Genomic DNA, 24,575 nt, shown 5'->3' on the forward strand with positions numbered 1-24,575 from the left:
TTATGAGATTTTAAAAAAATGAATAGGTCTTTACATTCTAAAAATATACATGATAAATAAGCAGTAAACAAATTTAACAGTTCATGGTTTTTGTTTGCCATTGTACATAATTCACTACATCAGTGAATTGATCACTGATTTACTAGTGATTGTATCACCTATATAATTCTAACTTTAAAAATCTCACCCAATTATCGCTTAGCAGAGAGGCACCAAGAATGGTACACAGTCTTCTTCATGGATTTATATTTTCATATTTATTCGCTGCCATTCTTCATGCAATTTCTTGGCCACGCCTTCAGCTCCCAAGACTCATTATAATAATTATATAATTCTAGCTTTCAATATTTAATAATCTAGGGGTTTAAAATAATCTCATAAAGAGGCAAATATGATCATGCAGCTTTTTAGGAACAATATAAAACCATTAAGCGTAAGTCTATTTTTGAGAGCTCAAATCTACCAACTACTTTCACACCGTAGCACTCAGCCTTAACTCTCTCGGGCCCAGTTGTACTGCCCTCTTCAATGTCTTCCAAAAACCTTCTTCCATAAATGTGTTATCCTTTTGGATGAGCAAATTCTGTCTGACGCCCCTTGCTGTTAAAATACATATTTCTGAGAATTCCATTTAAGGATGGTGATTGATGCTGTTGCAATGTTGCTGTATTGCAGTGCGCTTACAGAGGTGGGGTGAGACTGGCTGCCCTCGACATCAAGACAGCATGTGACTGAGTGTGGCACCATGGAGCCCTAGCAAAATTGAAGTCAATGGGAATCATGGGCAGAATTTAGCCTTTGTCGGGTAGACTTGACAGGGGCGGGCAGGAAGGTCGGGAACCCGACCACCGCCCACAATTGGGGCCAGACCAAGCATGAAACGCGAGCGGCAGCGCTCAGTGCTGCCTGTGCTGGGGTGGCGAGGGGGCGGAGGGTGAGCGGAGCAAGCGTGAACTTCGAACATGCGCGTGAGTGCGCGTTTGAGAATCTCCCTGAGGCACAGAGCTGCCTCGGGAAGATAAGGAGTTTTCAAAAAAAAAAATTAGCAAAATGTAATAAGTCACATGAGTAGGGACATATTATAAGTAAAATTTAAACAATTAAACTTTTTATTTTATTTTTATTTGATGTTGGTAACCTCATCCAGCCCGTGTATGTAGTTTCCAAAAAAATGCAAAGTCCGCTTGGTCTTAATTGATACTTTTAATTGTCAGCAGGCACATTGCCAATTCCCGCATGCGCCTGTTGGCCGAACTATGGCGTGAATGCACATTGACTTCAGGACACTCGCCCGACGTCAACATGCATCATTTCACGCTTGAGTGGGTCTGGCGCACGCCCACCGCTGAGGTGAAAATTCTGTCCCATGACAAAACTCGACACTGGTTGGAGTCACACCTAGCATCTCACCAAGACTGCTTCGACTGCACCTTCCAAATACATGCTTCTGCAACCCAGAAGGGCAAGGTCAGCAGATGCCACCCACCTGCAAGTTCCCTCCAAGCCGCACACCATCCTGGCTTGGAACTATATTGCCATTTCTTCACTGCAGCTGGGTCAAAATCTTAACAGCACTGTAGGTTTACCTACACAAGATGGACTGGAGCTGTTCAAGAAGGCAGATAAGAGCCACCTTCTCAAGGACAATTAAGGGAAAGCAACAAATGCTGGCTAAACCAGTGATACACACATTCCATGAATGAATAAAACAAAAATCCTAAGGAGTTGTTGATGGTCTGATACTTATGCATCTATTTTTAAGACAGGCAAAAATCACATTGACCTAGCACAACCCATAGCTTTACTTACATTGCCAGTTAAAGGTGCAAAATGCACCATATTGAATAGGAGTGTCAGTGTCAAATCGAATTAAAAAATATTGGCTTTAGTGCAGAAAAAAGCAAGTTGTAGCAAATGATTGTTTATCAGACTGGAGGAAGGTAGATAGTGGCGCTCGCCAAGGTTCAGTGACAGGATCATTGCATTTTTGATATATATAAAGGCCTTGGACATCGGAATATAGAATAACATACTACAGTTTGCCAACGATACCAAACTTGGCAGTATGGAAATCAGTGAGGATGATACTAATCAGCTGAAACAGGGCATAGGTAGATCAGCAGAATGGGCAGGCAAGTGCAAAAAAATTTAATACAAAGCAGTGTGGTGATGCATTTTGGCAGAAGGGATACAAAGTGGCAATGTAGACTAAATAGCATAATTCTAAAGAGTCTAGAGGGTCAGAGGGACTTGAGGTTCATGTGCAGAGACCTTTGAAGCTGTCTGTACATATTGAGAGAGTAGTCAGCAAAACACATGGGCCAGGATTTTTCCCCTCAGTGATTTGGGCGCAGGGCCCGGTCGCTGAGGGGAAAATGATGTGGGATAACGTCAGGAGGAATCCCTGAGGTCATCCCGGGCCATTTAAATTTTTAGGAAGGCGGGTGGACAGCAAAATCAGCTGTCCACCCACCGACCTGTCAATGGCCAATTGAGGCCATTGACAGGCTATTTGAAGTAATTAAAGACCTGCCCATCCAACCTTAAGGCTGGTGGGCAGGCCAGGAGCTCCAGCAGGCTCCAGATTATTGATGAAACTTCATCCACTGGCAGGATGAAGTTTCATGTCCATATTTTATAAAATTAATAAAGCTTATGTGGTCTTTATTAACATGTCCCATCTTGTGTAACATTGTCACATGAGGGGGACATGTTAATATTTTTAAATTTTTGTCTTTTTAAAGTTTTTCGGACTGTCACTGGTCTCCCTGAGACAGGACTTTGTCTCAGGGAGAAGTGCGCTCATTTGCATGCATGCGCGAACGAGCGCACTTTGACAGCTGGGGAATTCCCTCTCCCCCCCCCCCCCTCCCCCACACAGGAAGCGCATAGTGCTTACCGTCAGGGATGCCGCTGGGCGGGCCTTAATTAGACCGCCCGCTCAAAATGGCGGGGGTCAGCTGCCCGCCCGCCGCCAAGCCGGTGGGGCCCGCACACCATCCAAGGACAAGATTCTGCCCATGGGATCTTGGGTTTCATAAATAGAGGCACTAAGTAGAAAAGCAGGGAAGTTATGCTGAACTCTTTCGAGTACAAACCCATTTCCATCTGTTTCAGATGAAGTTACATTGTTTCATAGTTTGCCATTGTGAGATTTGAACTCTTGATCTTGGGGTTACAAACCCAGTACCATAACCACTTGGCTATTTAGGCCAAGCCAATATATGGTCCCCAGATAAGGGACGTATCAGATATTAAACTGATAAGAACAGATACTACACTGCATAAAGCTCTGGTTAGGCCACAACTGGAGTACAGTGTACAGTTCTGGTCACCAAATTTTAGGGAGGATGGGAAGGTCCTTGAGAGGAGATTTTCCAGAATCGTACTAGGAACGGGGGATTTTATCTACAAGGTTAGGTTGGAGAAGCTGGGGTTGTTCTCCTTGGAACAACGGAGATTGAGGGAAGATTTGATAGGGATGTACAAATTTATGACATGTTTAGATAAGGTAGACAAAAAAAGGCTGTTCTCATTAGCTGACGGTACAAAAGATGTGGGTAGTAGGGAGTGGGGGAGATGTGAGGAAAAGCTTTTCTTTACTCAATGAATGGTAACAATGTGGAACTCGCTGCCTACGAGGACGATGGAAGCAGAGATGAATATGATTCCATTGGGCACTTGAGGAAAATAAACTTACAGGGCTACAGTGATAGAGTGGCCTGGAAGGAAAAAATAGTTTGGACCAGTACTCTTATTTGCCAATTTTACTGGTGTTCCATTTTAAGGTATATAAGACCATTTCAGACCAGTATTCTTATTTCCCAATTATTGCAGTTTTTGCCTTCCTGGAAAATAATTGTTCACAACGACACAACATATGCGTGTGGTAGCCTGAGGTGCAGTACACCTTTAAGGGAATGTGAGCAGATTAACCATGTGACTATATTACCCAATTGCTGGGTAACACGGGCTACAATGTTAATCAGTAGTTTAGAATAGGGTCTGGTTGGAGAAGCGCACATGTGCTAGTGCTCTGTTACTTGTGTTAATAAACAGCATGTGCTTCATTTTATATTGGTCTCTGCTTCTGCAGTATATTGTGTACCAACTCACTCACCAGTAGATAGGTGTGCAACTATGTTCGCTGAGTGAAGCGACCTGACAGAAGGAATGTATCAACTGGCCACGAGGAAAAACATGACCAGTCGACAACACCAAAGAAAGCTGCGGAAATTAAACAGAAGTAAATCAGCTATACCTTGCAAGGCGAATGTAAGTACAACCTTCATCATAGTTATCGAAGCTATCTCCCTCCAGTATGCCACAGTTTGGCCATATCGAACCATTTGATCAGCCGACTGATGACTGGTCACATTTTATTGAATGCCTTGCATTCTTCTTTGTGGCCAACAACATATCGGGGTAGAAGGAGAGACGAGCAATCCTCTTATTGACGTGGCAGTAAAACATACTGCCTAATTCGTAGCCTAATGACAACCAATGCCCCAGATTCCAAGAGCTTTGATGAGTTAGTAAATCTTGTGAAAAGTCACTTTTAGCTGAAACCCTCGGTAACAATGCAACATTTTAAATCTAATTCAAGGTGTCGCACCCCTGGAGAGACAGTCGCTTGCTATATTGCAGCCTTAAAACAACTGACAGAGCATTGGGTGCCATTAGGCTACGGATTAGGCATGTTAAGAGACCAATTAGTATGTGGGATCAATGAAGATGCCAATTCAAAAAAGAAACAAATTTAGACTTTAGCAAGGCGCTGGAATTGGCACTCACAATGGAAAGCACGTCAGGGATTCAGAAACAATCAGGGGAGCACAAAGTGGTGCTATCCTTCATGTTAGGAGGGAGGCACCAATTAGAAATGGCGTGGAAATGCTGGGCTCCGTGGAAAGGTGGGAAACAGCTGTCATTAACAGACCAGCAAAAAGCAATGGTTTAACGGATAAAAACCACAATAATAATGGCAGAAATGGAACCAGACAGCCTGCAAGTGAATGATAATTTAAAAGAATCCAATGTTTTACTGCCATCGTAATGGGCACATTACGTGATATGGTAAAGACAGATTAAGACAAGACTTTAAGCAAAAAAGTAGAAATCGTCAAATCCACATAATAGAGGAACCAGAAGAAACAGTCAGATATTTACTCACTACACAACTTTAAAATGGGTAAAACAGATTCAATCTATGTGACAGTAGAAGCAAACAGAAAACCCATCCAAATGGAGGCGGATACAAGGGCATTCACGACAGTTATAGGGGAATATATGCTCAAATATCTGAAAAAAGAAACCATTCATTAAATCTGGAAAATTCAAAAGCTAAATTAAAGGTGTATACTGGTGAAGAAGTATATGCAAGGTTCCAACACAGTATGGAAATCAGTTTGTTAATCTACCCCTAATAGTGATAGCAGACAGAGGACCAAGTCTCCTCAGAAGGAACTGATTAAGAGAGATTAATCTTGAGAGACTACTGAGATCTCAATCAGAAGTAGGAAATGTTACTGTTTGGAAAAAGGAATATGTAAAGACTCAACAAATGGAACTCATCGAGGTAATGCTTCAGGACAGAGTTTGAGTTGAAGTCAGTAACGTCCAAAAAGAAAAAGAAAACCTGCTGAAGGACTTTCACATATTGCAAGATTCCCTCAAATCCCAATTTGTACCACTAAAAAGGTATGAGGAAGAATAGGAAGAATTCAGCACATCTCTGGGAGAGATGAAGAATCAATTAGCTGAGAAAACACAATGCTTAATTCTCCAGGAAACAACTAACAAGTATAAAAAAAAATGGAAGAGCTGAAGAATCAGCTACATGGAAGCCAAGAAGTTTTAAAAATAGAGACCCCTGAGCTTTCAAAGGAGCTAACAGATGAGGAAATGCTGGAAGACTCGACCACTAGGTTCACTGAAATTGAGCTCACACCTGAGCCTAGTCTGGCCAATAGGGAAATTGAAAAGAAAGCCAAGATTAAGGTCAGCAGTGCCAAGAAGAAAACCCATCAAAAGAAGACACACAGGGAGAAAAAGCAGAATTACTAACAAGGCCCCATTTTTTTTTTTACACAACAGGAATCTGATCATTCCGTGTTGGATTTAGCCTTGCCCAGCATCCTGCTTTTGACAACCTTCCTGACAGTTAACCTTCATGTTATTGTTGAACTTGGAGGGGTAGGACTGCTACTTTGGATGTTGAAGCATTGAAAGTGCTGCAGCAAGAGATGCAACAAAGGGAGGTGGGTCTATTTGAGACTAAAGTTTAAGCCCCCATCAGTAAAAGCAGACAAGCAAGCTGTATGTGGGAGATTGCAAACTGAATCAATGCAACATGAGGGAGAAGTTTGCTTCTATCATGAGGAAGTTGAAATTGACTCTACATTTTATTTTATACCGGCCCATCTTTTGAAGCATGGTTCTTTTTTAAGCTAATCTAAATATTTGCATGAGGCCAAGCATACCAGCAGCATTACAAAATTATATTTCCTCTTATGTTGCCCATTGGAAAACTGGGCAGCCAGCAAATCAATCACACAAACAAAAATCCATTTTTTGGCCCCATTGTTTACTGTCTGCAAGGCCAAGGAAAATGGGCTGTTAAAAGTAGTTCATTAGGAAAACGTAAGTATGTATCTTTCATAGAGACAGGTTATAAAATAAAATTGGTTAAAATTGCTTAATTTCCCCTTCCCTGTCCCAAACCCAGTTCATACTAAGCCATCCCAGGAAAATAAATTAACCACAATTCATTTACAACTGTACTTTCAAAATTCAAGGGGCCGAGTGGCCTACTCCTGCTCCTAATTCATATGATCGTATGATATTCCAACTGTTCAGCCTTTGATCCTCCATTCGCCATGATATTTATGCAGCTCCCCTCATCTTCACTTTTGATTTCTAAGTTCATTAAAGCCATTAATTTCTCTCACCCTGGCCTTTTCCTCGGTACAGCCATCACATCTGCTCCCTTAAGTACTAGAGATGCAGATTTCAAAGGATATGGCAGCCAATTGGGTTAGCCATTTACTGCCAGAACTGGCTGGACCAACTAAAGCACTATTGGGTCCTGCTAGCATTTGCTAAAACTGTTCACTATTCCAGGATCATCCTGGAATATGAAGATTCTTACCAGTTTCTTTTCACTCCTGCAAACTCTCTTCTTAAGCTCCTCTCTGCTATCCTCTCTGTAAGGAATATCACGAGAAGGGAAATGTATCATGCGATCTAGTTTTATTTTCACTTTTGCTAGGAGCAGAGCACATACACACGCACACACACACATAGAGCTCTGATGCCTTCAAGCTTTATACCTATATATTACTGTTGTCATGCCTAGTCTTAATAAATGAACCCACAATGTGTTTATCAAATCCTTCATGAGCGATTGGTGCCTTGTGTCTTGTGGAGTAAATAAGCCCAAGATATTATATCATTCTAATAACATGACATGGTGATCAGCGGTGGTAAAACAGGTGGCAGCAAGATAAAGTACAGGTACAATTTGGTGAACAGCCTTGGATTGTGCTACATGGCATGAGACGACCCTTGACCTTTTGGTCAGACTGCAAATAAGTCTCAGTGTTGGAGAGTGTTGAAAATGCAACGTGCTTTAGAGACACAGCACTGAGCTAGTTCTCAGGTAAAGAGCTGGTAAGCTGACGGATCCATCGTGGTGAGATTGTATTGCATAGCCTGTCAGTCCTGAGAATGGAGAGAGCATCAAGAGGACCAGCACTAGGTTAGTTCAGTCGGGAAAGGTGAGTGACCAGAGTGTGGCCCAGGTCGATAGTGATCAAGGGAGAGGCAGACAAAAACATCGTCATAACAATCGGGCCAGAGAAAGTTGCAACTATAACGGGTTTCTTCGGGAGTTCCTCAACAATAAATTGAAAAAAGCAAAGATGCCATTACTCTGTGGTACATTCCCACCACAACTTGTCTCTGTGGGCGGAGCTTCAGAAAAGCATGCAAAAGCGGCTACAGTGACACTCATCCCAGGTACTGAGGAGGAAGGAAGATCAAAGGGGTATTGTCAGAATGTCCGTAAGATTCCCCAGCTTGAATTGGGCTGTAGCTGACCTACTATCCAAATTCAAACTGTTTAAGCAGGGTACAGAGCTATGATTTCTTGATTTAAGCGTGTCTGAACCAGACTAGCAAGACATAAAAATTTGCCTAGCAATTAAGATTGAAGGTCTACACAGGCTGAACACATGATTAACAGAAGAAGTGCTCAAGGATCTACAAAAGATATGGGCTATGTTGGCAGACCAGTTCAGAACCAGATTAAACTTCCGTATTCATCAGCTAGAATTCATGTCATTTCGACAACAGCCTACAGAATCCATAAACCACTTTGTCAGCCGATGTAGAGGAAAAGGTACGTACTGTGATTTTCCAGGCACAGAGCTAGCAGACAGAATTGTTGAGTTTGTAATCACATCCACTCCTGAAGAAGCATTCCAGAATGATCTGCTAGTCAAGCCCAAAACATACAGCATCGAAGAGCTGCTCAAGGATGGACATAATTATGAAATAAACCTTGCGGGTAAACAATGATTACAGGTCATAAGTACAACCCCAATTGTTGATGCACTCACCTAAACACCCACAGCTAGCAGGACATGTGGATGGCATGGCCTTCTGCATGGACCAATAAAATGCCCAGCTTTTTGACAATTCTGCAAGGCGTGTTGCAGAAAAGGCCATTGTCAGCAGCTGTGCACTAGAGCAAAGGCTGATGCAACTACAAAGAATCATGCATTGATCCAAACAGACCATACAAAAAGTACCTTTAAGCAACAAGGATGATCCCGTCAGAAACATATACATGTATATATATATATATATATATATATATATACACGTGAGGCAATTGACAAACAAGAAAATGACAAAGATGTGCACGACGAGATGAAGAATGGCTGAGATTAGGTACAATCTAGGCAGCCAGATGGTCACATCAAATACACTTAGCAAATTGCCAAACCCAGTAAAAACAGGACACATTTCCTTAGCTCTACAAGTTGACTTAATTAACATCAAACTTGAAAAGATGTTCTCCAAATTGATTTGGTACATTTTGCAAACACAAATGCCAGCAGCTACAAAAAGAACTGGCAAAAGATTCTACACTACAGAAACTGTGGAAGATCAGCATAAAGGATGGCCTGATTTAATTAATCAAGATCTACACATTGTAATGCTACATCTGAGAGTGACAGCTTTAAGTGCAACAGTAAGTATGCCCAAGGTATTATATCATTATAATAATACAACACCCTCTACCCTCGCTTCTGGAAAGAAGTGTGAGAAGCTCATGGACTTGTAAGACTGAGACAATCAGATTAGCTGCCTCTGCCACTTTTCTCTCTTCCCCCATCCCACCCTGCCATGCTCCCTGCCGCCCTAACTATGAGCTTGCAACATTTTCTAGTTTCTCTCCTATCTTCCAATGAGCTCGTCTTGTCCATGAGACCCGCCTCCTGCTCCCTCAACCCTATTCCCTCTAACCTGCTGACCACCCAAATTCCCTTCCTGGTCAACACACTAGCTGACATTGTTAACAGTTCTCTCATGTATTGACACTCTCCCTTCAAGTCTGCTGTCATCACACCTCTCCTCAAAAAAAGACCACTTCACCATAACATTCTTTCAAATTACCACTCTATCTAAAATCTCCTTTCCCTTTCCAAAGTTCCTTGAACATGTCATTGTGTCCCAAATGCATTATTATCTTTCCTGAATTTCCATTTTTGAATCCCTCCAGTCAGGTTTCTGCCACAAAGTACCAAAAGAAGTCTAATTAAAGGCACAAATGACATTGTATGTGACTGTGTCAAAGGTAAACTAAACCTTCTTAGGCTTCTTAACTTTTGGTGGGACTTGACAGGGTCAAGAAGGTGGTGGGGTGCTGCCATCTTGAACTGCTGTTGTCCATATGTTGTAGGAACACCCATGGAACTGTTAGGAAGAGAGTTCCAGGATTTTGACCCAATGACAGTGAAGGAACGGTAATGTAGTTCCAAGTCAGGATGGTGTGTGACTTGGAGCAAAACCTGCAGGTGGTGGTGTTCCCACGTATCTGCTATCCTCATCCTTCTAGATGGTAGTGGTCATGGTTTGGAAACATGCTGTCAAAATGAGTCTTGATGAGTTGCTGCAGTGCATCTTATAGATGGTACACGCTGCTGCCAGTGTCCATCAGTGATGGAGGGAGCAAATGTTTATTGTGGTAGATGGGGTGCCAATCAAGCAGGCTGCGTTGCCATGGATGGTGTCAAGTTTCTTGAGTGCTGTTGGAGGTGCACTGACCCAGGAAAGTGGAGAGTATTCCATCACACCCCTGACTTGTGCCTTGTAGATGGTGGACAGGCTTTGGGGAGTCAGGAGGTGAGTTACTCATCACACGATTCTTAGACTCTGACCTGCCCTTGTAGCCACAGTGTTTACATGGCTAGTCCACTTCAGTTTCTGGTCAATGGTAACCCCTAGGATGTTGATAGTGGGGGAATTTCAGTGATGGTAATGCCATTGAATATCAAGAGGCGATGGTTAGTGTTATAATATGCCTTTAAAGGATAGCAGCATGCCATCGCTAGAATGGAATTGTGTGTCATGTGATCTAGTCTCAGTTTCATTTTGATGTGTGAGCAGAATAAAGCATACACCGACCTGCTGATGATGTCCTCAAACTTTCTATCCATGTATATATTTTCTTATGTGCCCAATAAGTGAACCCACAATGTTTTTACTCAATCCCTTATGAGTGATTAGTCCCTTTATATTGCTATAGAAACACAACATGGTGTTCAGTGGTGGTCAAATAGCCTGGCAGCAATATTAAGCAGAGATATGTCTTGGTGAACAGTTTTAGATCATATTATTTACTTATTATTTATGTATATTATTTATTAATATGAAGTGGATGAACATATTGTTCTGTCCACTATTTCCAAAAAATAACTATAGCTCAGAAAGGAACATTGGCAATGTTAGTGGACCAACCTTTAACATATTTCCATTCTTTCTTCCACCTGCTATTTTAATATGAGAATTAACTTGCTTATTTTAATTGGGCTAACACATCTGTTAAAATAGCAGACACAGGAATGCATTAAGCATTCATCCACTGATCTCACTTGAAATCAATTCTAGGCTCATGTGTTCAGCTAACAGAAAAGGAGAGACAGCTAGTGTGAGCAACTCACTCATTGCATCATTAATTTTCTTTTCAAGTTGGATGTTTATGACGATTTACCAAACTGTTATGTAGACACCGAAATATTAAGGAAAGGTTCATATTATTTTTCAAGCATCAATAAATCTGAGACGTAATGGCCTTATGTGTCTTTTTATTAATACCCGCTATCAGAACCTTCCTGTGAGCCTAATTCTGACATTTATCTCATGAAAAGCAAACCTGAAAATGAGGCTGTAAACCTTGAGCTAAAAATTAATCTGCACTAGTTTCCAGGTGCAGAGGCAGTGTGGTGGGGGAGGCTGAGGGCACAGGGGTTGAGTGTGGGAGGGTTGGGGGGGGCGCGGTGTTGGGAGCCATTGGAACTAGTTGAGCAAGACAGTTTGCAAACTTTGATGAAAAAATAGATGCTCAAAATTCTCAGAAGGTCTGGCAGGATCTGACCTGAAACATTGGGTCATAACTTCCAAGCTCCAGGGCATCGTATTTGGGAGGATACCCCAAAGATGCACTAGGGAACCCCTCCCTCGTCCCACATAAGTTCCCAGATAAGGTTTGCAGAGCAATTTCCCAGGAAGAGCAAACTTCTAATGGGCAATTGTCCTGCACTGGGAACAGTCTGAAAAAGCAATTCAAATCGCAAACTTCGGATGATTTTGACTGTCTTACATCAGGAGTTAACCAGAAAAAGTTAGAAGAATTAAAAGCTCTTCTAGTTTCTGAGTAACTATTGTACAGACCTACACCAACCCCACCTCTTCCCCACCACGGGAAACCCCCCCGCACTCCCAAACATCCAGGGGACTTGCTCATCCCCAACTACCCCAGCCCACAGTACTCCCCCACCACAACCCCCCCCCCCACGGCCCCCACCACCCCCATGGGACCCCCATCCCCTGACTCTCCCCCAACCTCCCACCCTGACACTCTGGGGACTACCCTCCCCACCACCCCCGACTACCCCCCTGGCAGGACTGCGTCCACCTGCAAGGGACTACAAGCCCCAACGGAAACTCCCCAATCCAAGGGGATTCCCCTCACCCACCATGGGGAGTCTTTTCCCACTCCATGGGATTTTCCCCCACCCCTGGCCAGGCCTGACACACCCCGTCCCCACCCCACTACTGCTGCCAGGCCGAACACGACACCCTCCACCAGGCCCAACTCTCACCCCCACCCTCACCCCCAAGGCCCGACCCACGACCACCTCACCAATCCTACTCACCTTATATACTTATCTTCAACCTGGCTTGTCAAGGACCATTAAATCTGGCTGGACCTTTAAACTCATTTGAGGCTGAATTTTTCGCTGAGTGAGCGGGCGCTTAACCAAACCCACTCGAGCATGAAATGACACACGATGACGTCAGGCGAACGTCTGGATGTCATTGTGCACTCACACGATATTTCGGTTACGGGTGTGCGCGGGATTTGGCATTAACAGGCCTAGTAAGGCCATTAACGTGTTAATTGAAATCAATTTTTCTCTGCCCGTCCAACCTTACGGTTGGTGGGCAGGTGAATTGCACAGGCGGCCTTTGGATTTATTATGTAACCTCATCCACGGGCGGGATGAGGCTTCCAACAGGAATTAAAAATAAAGAAAATGTTGAAATGTCATTTATAACATGTGCCTGTTTACAGGACAGAGTCACATGAGGAGACATGCTTTTAACATTGGTAAGATTTAGCTCTGTGCCTCAGGGAGCTTTCATTGCGCATACCCGCATGCATGCATGACCTTCCATGCTTGCCCTCCTCCCGCCCCCACCCCCACAGTGCTCAGCATTGTAGTGCGTGTTTCACACTGGCTCGCCGTTAATTGGCCAGCCAGCGTGAAATGGGTGTCGGGGCCCGATTGCCGCCGGCAGTCGGCTTCGCAGCCGCTCCTGGGCCCGCCCACTGCACCCACCCAAAGACGTAAAATCCTACCCCTGGTTTCCGGCAGCTAGTGCCATAAAAAATGGGGTGCGGCTTCCTTTGCTGCAACTGTACAGCCTTCAACGCTGGGCCCCGGGAACGAGCTGCATTGCCCAGATCATCGCCCAGCCTGAGTCAGAAGGTCAAGCGAGATAAGAACTTTTGAACAGCGTGGCAATCCAATTCAATTGTAGCTCCATCGAAAGTTATGGTCCATTAACTATGCTTCCCTCATCACAGATGCTGCCAGACCTGCTGACCATTTACAGCATTTTCTGTTTTTATTTCAGATTTCCAGTATCTACCGTATTTTGCTTCTGTCTTAGGGTTGAGCACTCCAATTGCCTGATTGTAGTGTCCAGCCAAGGATGGCCCATGCTGCTGGCTGTCTGCACACACAACAGGAGGCCTAACAGCACACCAGCAAGCCTACAGCTCTTAAAGGCAGTTTGCCACTCTAATTGAGAGCTGCATTGACTTAAACAAAGCTGCTGACTACACTGCATCTGGCAGTAAGAGAATTTTTTTTAAAATGGAGCAACAGGGAAGAGAGTAGGCTCCCAGAGTCATGGATCCAATACTGGAGGCCTTCATGGAGATCCAAGGCAGGAGAGGACCGTGGATGCGGCTGCAATGTTGGGAAAGTTCAATGACCTCTCACACAGATGATCAAGGTCAGTGACTGCATCTTCACATGATTCTTCTCCCTGCCACAAAACCAAATTGTCATACTGCTGAATGCAGTTCACACCCAAGACTTACCCATTATCAGTTCTTGCCACTCGGGTTTTAAAGCTAACAATCTGGATGCTTCACCTCAGCCTCATACTCACCTCTAGTTGTTTCCACATACCCCCAGCTAAATGCCATGCAACACACTCAGTAACAGTCTGCCCTCTCGCTTGCAAGGAGATCACACACAATAGAAGAGACCAGGGCGGAACTGGCAGAGACAGACATGTCTGTGTCACCTAAGCCACACAGAGGAGAGGGTGTACCACATCGTGTTGCCAGCTGTAACAAAGCTTGATGCATCTGATACTCCAGAAACATTTGGAATGACGGTATGTCCCTACCTTAAGCTCATTCTCAGATCCTACCTCATCCTCATCCTGCATCTAGCATGAAGTGCAGGTTCCTAAAAGTTTGACCATGGACCTCTTGTTTTCTACCCCAACCACTTTCCCTCACCCCAACCCTTACCTTTTGTTTTTCTGATTTCAGATACCCAAGCTGTACAGCCACAGCAACCTCAGGAGAAAGGACAAGAGCAACATCATACCATTGTTGAAGAAGCCACTTGTTTAGATACTGACACTGTGCAAACTTTAGACCCAGTATAGGCTTGGAACCTGCATGTGGTAAGTAACTGGGCATGAGTGGTCACAAGCCAGGCCAGGTGGAAAGGATAAATGCAAGTTCTAGCTCCTTGGAGGGCGATATTGTAGATGAGGTCTTCTACAGAGGACTGAGCAGAGGACGTGGGCTATCAGCAGCAGCAGAACTGTACTCAACCACAATCTGTAACCTCGTGGCCTTGCATATTCCCCACTCTACCGTTACCACAAAGCCAGGGCACAAACCCTGGTTCAATGAAGAGTGCAGGAGGGCATGCCTGGACCATCACCAAGCATCCTAAAAATGAGGCGCCAACTTGGTGAAGCTACAACACAGAACAATTAACATGCCAAACAGCATAAGCAGCAAGTGATGCACAGAGCTAAACGATCCCACAACCAACAGATCAGATCTAAGCTCTGCAGTCCTGCCACATCCAGTCGTGATTGGTGATGGACAATTAAACAACTCACTGGAGGAGATTCCACAAATATCCCCATCCTCAATGATGGAGGAGCCCAGCACATCAGTGCAAAAGATACAGCTGAAGCATTCACAACAATCTTCAGCCAGAAGTGCTGAGTGGATTTTTCATCTCGGCCTCCTCTGCAGGTCCCCAGCATCACAGATGCCAGTCTTCAGTTCATTCCAAGTGATATCAAGAAAGGGCTGGAGGCACTGGATACTGCAAAGGCTATGGGCCCGGACAATGTTCTGGCAATATTACCGAAGGCTTGGTCTCCAGAACTTGCACTGCCCCTAATCAAGCTGTTCCAGTATAGCTACAATGGAAAATTGCCCTGGTATATCCTGTACACAAAAAGCAGGACAAATCCAACCCAGCCAATTACCACCTCATCAGTTTACTCTCGATCATCACTAAAGTGATGGAAGAGGTCATCAACAGTGCTATCAAGTGGCAATTGCTTAGCAATAACCTGCTCACTGACACCCAATTTGGGTTCTGCCAGGTCCACTCAGCACCTAACCTCATTACAGCCTTGGTTCAAACATTGACAAAAGAGCTGAACTCCAGAGGTGAGGTGAGAGTGACTGCCCTTGACATCAAGTGCAGCGTTTGACTGAGTGTGGCATCAAGGAGCCCTAGCAAACTAGGAGTCAAGACGAATCATGAGGAAAACTCTCCGCTCGTTGGAATAATACCTAGCACAAAGCAAGATGGTTATGTTTGTTGGAGGTCAATCATCTCAGCTGCAGGACATCACTGCAGGAGTTCCTCATGGTAATGTCCTAGGCCCAATCATCTTCAGCTGCTTCATCACTAACCTTCCTTCCATCATAAGGTCAGAAGCGGGGATACTCACCAATGTTCAGCACTATTTGAGACTCCTCAGAGACTGAAGTAGTCCATGTCCAAATGCAGCAAGACCTGGGCAATACCAAGATTTGGGTTGACAAGTGCCAAGTAACATTCATGCCACACAAGTGCCAGGCAATTACCATCTGCAACAAGAGAGAATCTAACCATTACCTATTCACATTCAATGGCATTACCATTGCTGAACCCACCACCATCAACATCCTGGGGGTTACCATTGACCAGAAACTGAACTGGATTAGCCATATAAACACTGTGGCTACAAGAACTGGCCTAAGGCTAGGAATCCTGTGGCGAGTAACACACCTCCTGACTCCCCAAAGCCTGTCCACCATCTACAAGGCACAAGTCAGGGGTGTGATGGAAAACTCTCCACTTGCCCAGTTGAGTGCATCTCCAACTCAAGAAGCTTGACACCATCCCAGATAAAGCAGCCTACTATATTGGCACCCCATCCACAAACATTCACACCCTCTACCACCGACAAACAGTGACTACAGTGTGTACCATTTACATGATGCACTGCAGGAACTCACCAAGGCCCCTTAGACAGCACCTTCCAAAGCCATGACCACCACCATCTAGAAGGACGAGGGCAACAAACACGTGGGAACACCATCACTTGGAAGTTCCCCTCAAAGTCACTCACCACCATGACTTGAAAAATATCGCCCCCGTTCCATCACTGTCGCTGGGTCAAAACCCTGGAACTCCCATCATAGCAGTACTTTGGGTGTACGTACAGCACATGGACTGCAGTGGTTCAAGAAGGCAGCTCACCACCACTTTCTCAAGGGCAATTAGGGATGGACAATGAATGCTGGCCTAGCCAGGGATGCCCATATCCCATGAACAAATGAAAAAAAACTCCAGTGAGGCAGAATACAGGAGAATGCTGTTGAACATGCACACTAAGATGCTTGGTACATTGGTAAGCTTGCAAGGCAGTCACTTTTTACTGTCAAGGGGCAAGAAGGAGTCTGGTTCCAATTGGCAGAACCCTCACGGGTGCCCATCATTTCCCCTGTGGCCAACCATAAGACATCTATTTCTATCCCATTCCAAGAAGGCAAGTCACTATTCGCTCATTAGACCAATGACTAATGCAGGTTTGTCACCTCTTCAGATGGAAACCAATTAAGAAATCATGATCAATCTCAGAATGGATATCCAACTTCACCATGACCACAGCATGGACATATACCATGCTCATTAACTGGTAGATGAAGATCCAGAGTAACAACAGCTTCCTGCTTCCCTCTAACCCAGGTCCACCACGATGCTGACTCCTCCACGTGGAAGTTAAACAATATGTTGGTGGAAGTCAAGCCCTTCCAGCAGAAAGCTGGAAAGGGACATTGCCCAAGCTAAATTTAACATCCACCAGAAACCCCAGCTACTGATATGGTTCATCTTTGGGTCAGAAGCCCTTGAATTTTCCAAACAATATCTGTGCAAACTCTGAGAATCTGATTTCTATTTGTTGATGCACTGTATAAAATGTTAGATCGAGTTTCTAATAAAACCCTTCACAGCATCTGATGCAAGCCAACATTAAAAGCCATTAAGGACATGGTAGGAAAGATACCATTACATTTCTCTGGCCTAATGGGTTAATTAGCAGCTTATGGAAATATAGGCAGGAGCTTTCCGGCCGCATTGGCATCAGGTGTCATGGCGGGTTTGGGGGGAAGGGCACAATATGGTGAGGAGGCCAAAAATCGGTTTCACGACATCATGAAGCCAGTTTGCAATCGTCTGCTCCACCCGCCAATGGTGGGCTGTGTCTCCCACCACCAGGAACCTAATTTCAATACTTTAGAATCTCATTATAAGCCCTGTGCACTGGAATCATCATCCCACACTGGATCATCTGGGCACGATCACGGCAACGTGTTTCACAACTATACATAAGCGACATGCATCTCCCTCAGGACTTTGAGGTTGGCCTGTCTATCTTGCTTCGGGCAGTGCTCGCAGTCATCAGTGCCAGACTTTGCAGGTAGCACCACACCAATTTAGTGGGGCTCATGGACAGACCACCAGACCAGCCATAAGGTGGGGGTGGCTTTCCAATGTCTGCAGGGCTTGAGCTTGCTTGGGGAAGGAGAAGTGGCCTCAGGCAAGGGAAGAGGCTGCAGGGCGAGGGCTGCAATGGGGAAGGGGGTATTCCAGGATGCGTGTGGGGGCATATGTTGATCTGTGCAAGTGACCTCAAGATGATGAGGCTGAGGAGGCAGTCTCCAGAGGAGATGAGGCCAGATGGATATGTGAAGGTGTGTGTGAGAGAGTGAGTGGTGATGTCCCTTGAGTTGGCAGTGAGTGAGATACCAGTGAATGTGTGATGGCCTTGTGAGTGTGTGAGTTTAGAGTGATGAGATGGTTGCCTACCCTGGCAGCACAGATGAGATCATTCATCCATTTTCTGCACTGGATGGCCAACCTCTTTTGTGCAGCATTGGCACTGACCACCACTGCCACTGCCTCCCAAGCCAGAATGGTGAGACTGATGGGCCTCGTGTGGCCACAGCTGCGGTAGAGAACATCGCAGAGGGCCTCCATTGTGCCCAGAAGGGCTCCCAGCGATACATTACTGAATTGGGGAGCTGCAGTCTTCTAGGCTTTTGGGGCCATGTCTTCACCGGGGTAGTCCTGGGCTACAAGCATTGAGAAGTGGATGCATGGCTGGCCTTTAAATATGGAGCCCTGCGTGAGGAAGCAGCAAGGCAACAGTGTAGCGGGATAATTGGAGGCCGCCCGCCAGTGAGATGGCGTGTTTTCTGTGGATGCATAATTAATGAGGCGGGAATGGAACGATACAGGGCAAAAACCTGTTATTGTGGCCGGCAGGTAAAGCAACCTTTTTCTCGCCTGCAACCACACTTTGTGCAAATCTGGGACGATTTCATCCACAGATTTCAATGCTTTAGATGAAGAGATGTGCTTCCCAAATATTATTTACTTGTAAATTCTGCAGCCTATTGCCTCCATTATACAAAAGCCTCTTGCAACTTTCTAGTATTTAATGTTTCCACTCTGTTTCTTCAGTCATTTTCTCCAGCATATAGTAGCTGGTTTGATGCAGTAATATGGGCAGGGCAATTCATTGAAATACCTGCATTGTCCAGATTTAACTTTGAATTGTTTAAGAGTGCACAACTTACTAGGGTGAGATTTATAGTTTGTGCAGGTGTTTTCCCTTGTTGAATAACTATCACATTATTCTAGGCATTGTATGATCCTCTAGATAAATAATTGGTGAGGAACTGGAATCTAACATTTAAAAATATGATTCATAAAGATATAAATTTAAACTTGAAATTATTCTAGTTTCACTCCCTAAACTGGGTGTGCTAAATTAGTTAGCCTCAGGTGAAATTAGGAGTATTGCTCTTGAGATGTCTCCAGTGGTTCATTTGAATCACTGCTTAGGTAATTTAACAGTGGTAAAGATGGGCAATGCAATGCAATGAGGATGCTACAGCTAGTGTTTATATTTATGCTGCATTCCATCATTTATGCCAAGCAAGATTTGGGAATCAAGGGGCAGCTAAGGTAGTTCCTCATTTTCAACTGCCAGCCATCTATTTGTCAGACAAGAAATGGTTGACAATCACCTCCAATGTGTCGATGTAACAAACAAAAGTGATTAAGTAAAACTTCTTAGAGATTTTTACCACAGAGATTAAAAATAAACATTTCTATTTTACCACAGTCTAATAATGTTATCCAGTCAGGACATTATCAATTTTAACACTTAAAACTCATCAAAAAACTAAAGCCTCTTTTAAAACTACCTTACCTTGGTGCTATATTAGCCTCCCTGTCGACAGTATTGGAAGAGCCTGCTATGCATCAGGAATAATTTTGCAAATAGTTCATTGTAACCATTTCTTTTCTATAACCCCAGCGGCAAAACAGTATTGTTTTCTTTCAATGATCACTGCTTGTATTTCAATTCCAGAATGAGCAATTATGATGAATTTTTGTTCAGAGTACAAAAGTGATTCTCATTAGGATAACTGGCACTCATCTGGAACATTATAAGATGAAAGTTTTTGTCCACAATAAATACTTGTTTTCAGAAGGCTTCCATCTCTGCAATATGTGCTGGCAGATATACAAGCTTAGAAGAGTGAAGATGAGCAGGCAGTTTAGATAAAGGGAGAGGTGATTTTAGCCCTGCCTCACCAGCAGAAACTGGGGGCAGAATTTTACAGCAGCGGGATTTTACGTTCCCACTGCAGTCAATGGGGTTTATAATGGCTCGCCGCATTTTACGGCCCCGTCCCCACTGAAACAGGACCATAAAATTCTGCCCTGGATGTCCAGTCAGTTAAAATCACCCAGGTCACATACCTACTCTGAAACTGCCACATGATGACCCATTATTTTAATTTATTCAAGCCAACAGGTGGCAAGGATTCCCAGCTAAAGAACATAGGAAATAGGAGCAAAGGTACGCCACACAGTCCATCGAGCCTCCTCCACTATTCAATATGATCATGGCTGACCTTGGATCTCAACTCCATTTTTCTGCCTGCTCCCTATATCCCTTGATTCCCTGAGGGACCAAAAACATCTGTCTCAGCCTTAAATATATTCAATGGTTGAACATCCACAACCCTTTGGGATAGAGAATTCCAAAAACTCACAACTCTATTAATGAAGAAATCTCTCCTCATCTCAGTCCTAAATGATTAGTCCTTTATCCTGAGACTGTGCCTCCATATTCTAGATACCCCAGCCAGAGGAAACAACCTCTCGGTGTCTAGTCTGTCCCTTGAGAACCTTGTTTATTTCAATGAAATCGCCTCACATTCTTGCAAACAACGGAGAATATAGACTCAATTTACTCAGCCTCTCATCTTAGAACAACCCTCTCATTCCAGGAACCAATCTAGTGAACCTATGGTATACAATTCAAATATATCTTTCCTGTAATGTGGAGACCAAAACTGCACATAGTATTCCAGATGTGGTCTCACCAAAGCTCTGTACAACTGTAGCAGGGCTTCTTTATTCTTATATTCCAATCCCCTTGCAAAAAAAAAGCCGAGGGGCATTTGTCTTCCTAATTACTTGCTGTACCTGCATGCTGACTTTCTGTGTTCCTTGTACAAGTAAGCCAAAGTTCCTCTGAATATCAACATTTACAAGTTTTATGCCTTCTTAAAAAAATTCTGCTTTTCTATTCTTACTACCAAAGAGAATAACCTCACACTGCTCCACATTATATTTCATCCACCACCTTGTTGCTCACTCACTTAACTTGCCTATATTTACAGCCTCTATGTGTCCTCCTCGCAGTTTGCATTCCCGCCTAGTTTCGTATTGTCAGCAAACTTACACTCTGTCTCTTTGTCTAAATCATTAATAAATATTGTAAATTACTGTGGCCCTTGCTGTGATCCTTGCAGCACTCCACTAGTCACAGATTGCCAACTGGAAATTGCCCCATTTATCCCAATTCTCTGTTTCCTCTACCCATGCTAACATATTACCCCCAGCTCCATGAGTCCTTGTCTTGCGTATTAACTATTTGTATGACACCTTATTCCATGCCTTTTGGAAAGCCAAGTACTGGCTCCCCTTTATCTACCCCACTGTTTACATCCTCAAAAACCTTATAATAAATGTGCCAAACCTGATTGCTCTTTTGTAAAACCATGTTGACTAAGTGTGTTGATTTTCTAAGTGCGTTGTTAAGGCTTCAATAATAATAGATTCTAGCACTTTCCCAGTGACTGATGTTAGGCTAACTGGCCTGTTCTCTGTTTTCTCTCTCCCTCCTTTTTTGAAAAGCGGTGTTACATTTGCTGATGTCCATTCCAGAATCTGGGGGATTTTGGAAAATCATAACCAATGCATCCACTCATTCTGCAGCAAATTTCTTTTAGAACCCCAGGATTTAGATGATCAGCTTCTGGGAATTTGCTAGCTTGATCCTTTCTAACTTGTGTATTTTGACTAGAAAGTCTAAGCAGGAAGCAGATAAGCTACAAAGGAAGTGGACTAGGGCCAGAAGAGACTCCAAATAGTAAATTTATGGTATTTAAACAAAAAATTATTTTACTTTTCTTGTGAGGCTGGAAGGATGAGGAGTACTCCTCCAGATCCCACAAAGGAAACTTTGTCTCCATTGCCATAATCTCAGATCTTCTCCACTACCCCTCTCCCCCACCCCTCTCCCCCACCCCACCCAATTGTGGGATCCCAGGGAGATGGCTCAGCAGTTGATCCAGCCAGTTGTTACCCAGCAGATTGTAATTTTTTGCTGCTTTTCATTTTCTTCCTACATAACTTAGTGGAAAGTTGGCAGACAGAATTTAAATGAGACCCCAGGGGTGGCCTCATTTTTGTACTTGGTGTTCAACAGCTTAACTTGGCCTGCAGTTAAACTGGAGCTAGGGGGACAGTAGAGGCAGGTGGTTTTTGGGAAGTTCTGGAGGTAACTAGTAGATATTTGGCAGAGAAACAAATTGAAGGATATGATAGACAATTTGGTGCAGGGATGTTCAAGTTCCTTTGATCCAATCTTCCTTGTGCACTCCTGGAACTCCCTTCTGAATAAGCACGGTGGGTGTACCTGTAACACATGGACTGAAGCGGATCAAGAAGACAGCTCACCTCCACTTTCTCAAGGGCACTTTGGGATGGGCAATGAATGCTGGCCTGGCTAGCAAAGCCCACATCCATTGCATGAGCTTCTTTTGCTGTTGCTTAAAATTTCTAAATTTTCCAGGCATGGAGAATTGAAAAAGTCTATTCTCTTATTGATAGATTTAAATAAATAGAAGAATAAGCAATCATTCTGTCGTTAGAGATTTGATAAGATTTTCCATTCCTTTGGAGACTTTGGGAAAATCATTTGCAACAGTAGGGACCCCAGAAGGGGAGGTTCAGGTGGAAACTGCGGCAATCACAATGAATGGGAGGAGGCAAGCAGAGCAGGTGATTGTGTAACAGATAACCTAAGGTAGCGGGAGACAGCGGGTGCTAGTAACCAATCTGACAAACAGAGGGCAATAGTCAGTGCAGGGCCATGTCAGGATGGGTGACAAAAGTAGCAGATGGCACTGAGGGCAGAGCACACCATGTCAAGAAGTGAAGACTACCAGCAGTCAGCAGAAAATGGAGAGGAAGGAACACGAGATAAATGATAAAGGTAAATGAGGGGCAAACACCTGGCTAGGATGCAAGTTTGAATTTTTGTCTATGAGCACTTGGTTTCATAACATCTGGTGGTTTCATTTCTTTTCTCTATGTAGGCATTTGAATTTTTACAGATGGTTGCTCAACTTTTTATATGTCAGCAAACAACAGTGTACATGATGTTGCCAGCACGGTCAAATCCTGTGATTTTTTTTATGTTTAAATGCTGTGAGTCACATTCTAATAATTGACAAAATAATTTGTCAAAATAATTTATAAGAATAGAAAATGGACATGATAGATAATCTTGATTCTGCCCAAATCAAAAACATTATAGCTATCCATGGCTCACTCATTGATTGTGGCCTATGGATTCTGCATCCTTATTCAGCAGCTTTAACTTCATTAGAACAATGAATCAGTCAGGTGGACTTCAGTGTCTATTCTGGTCCTGATAGAATAGTCCTAGCTATAAGTTTACACATAGGAACATTCTATGTTCCTGTCTGTTCATTTACTTAACAAAATAAGATCAACAACAACAGAAAATGTAAATAATCTCAATAACTCCACCATCTCCTATTTCTAGTTCTAGCATGTTTCAATCACTGCCTAAAACAAACCACCATTTTACCCATTCAATAGGGAAAGGATGTGAGAGATCATTTCCCCAGTGTAATGCTTCATAGCTATGTAAACTGAAAGAAAACAGAAAAAAAATCCATTCCTGAAATCCCCCCTTCCCTAGGTGTTGGATCCCGTGGATCCTCATCGCCAGTTTGTTGTGAGTGGTGGCTGAGTTGGTGCTTTTGATAGGGAGTTGATCAGCGGACACTTTTTAGGTTGAAACTCTTAGTTTATTTACGAAGGTACTCAGCAGCAACTGGACATGTGTTTACACTTCAAATTCTATCTCTTCACTATTAGTTACTAACTACTGAGGTAGTCTACACTACTCTCCTTTTGGATACTAAGATCATATGATCTTCCTTTATAACATTCTTCTTAAAGCTATATTACACATCATATAAACCATGATTGCCACATCACGGAATCACAGAATCACACAGTGCAGGAGAGGCCCTTCAGCCCATCGAGTCTGCACTGACATCCCTCCCTCTTTCCTTGAAAATGCATTTTATATTCACAATTACAATTTTCTCAATATAGCAAAATATTTACACTATAAGTAATTTATAAATTCAGTCTTTCTGGGGGTTTCCTTATGGTGTCGACCATCTCAGCTTTAAAATTTCAGATGCCTTGTCAGGAATCTCCTTTTCCAGAGTTGTCTGAATATCAGGTGCTTCAGTGGGCACCTACAGATCTGTATCCTCTACTCTTAAAGGAACATCAGGTATGTCTGTACTGGGTTGAGTTCTCTCAACAGGAAACACTGACCCAGTTGTGAACACATGTGGAATCATTTCTTGGTGCATAGTTTCTCCCTTCCTTAGATGATCCACATGTCTCCGTATGACTCGGTCTTCTACCTTCACGTGCACTTATTTCACCTGGTAACCATTTTGGTCCTTCTTCAAAATTCTTTATGTATACTGTTTCTCCCGTGGTAAATTTCCTCTCATAACTATGCCAGTGATA

The 24,575-nt window shown here is 43.6% G+C and overlaps 1 protein-coding gene and 1 pseudogene across 6 annotated transcripts in view; both read right to left on the bottom strand.

The window, feature by feature from the left end:
- Nucleotides 1-24,575, bottom strand: part of LOC121282359 (BTB/POZ domain-containing protein KCTD8-like) — a 346,025-nt gene that overhangs the window by 300,752 nt on the left and 20,698 nt on the right. The window lies entirely within an intron of this gene.
- On the bottom strand, nt 3,228-3,282 carry LOC121285714 (annotated as a pseudogene).

The sequence above is a fragment of the Carcharodon carcharias genome, chromosome 1 (genome assembly GCF_017639515.1).
Source record: "Carcharodon carcharias isolate sCarCar2 chromosome 1, sCarCar2.pri, whole genome shotgun sequence".
NCBI classification, from domain to species: Eukaryota; Metazoa; Chordata; class Chondrichthyes; order Lamniformes; family Lamnidae; genus Carcharodon; species Carcharodon carcharias.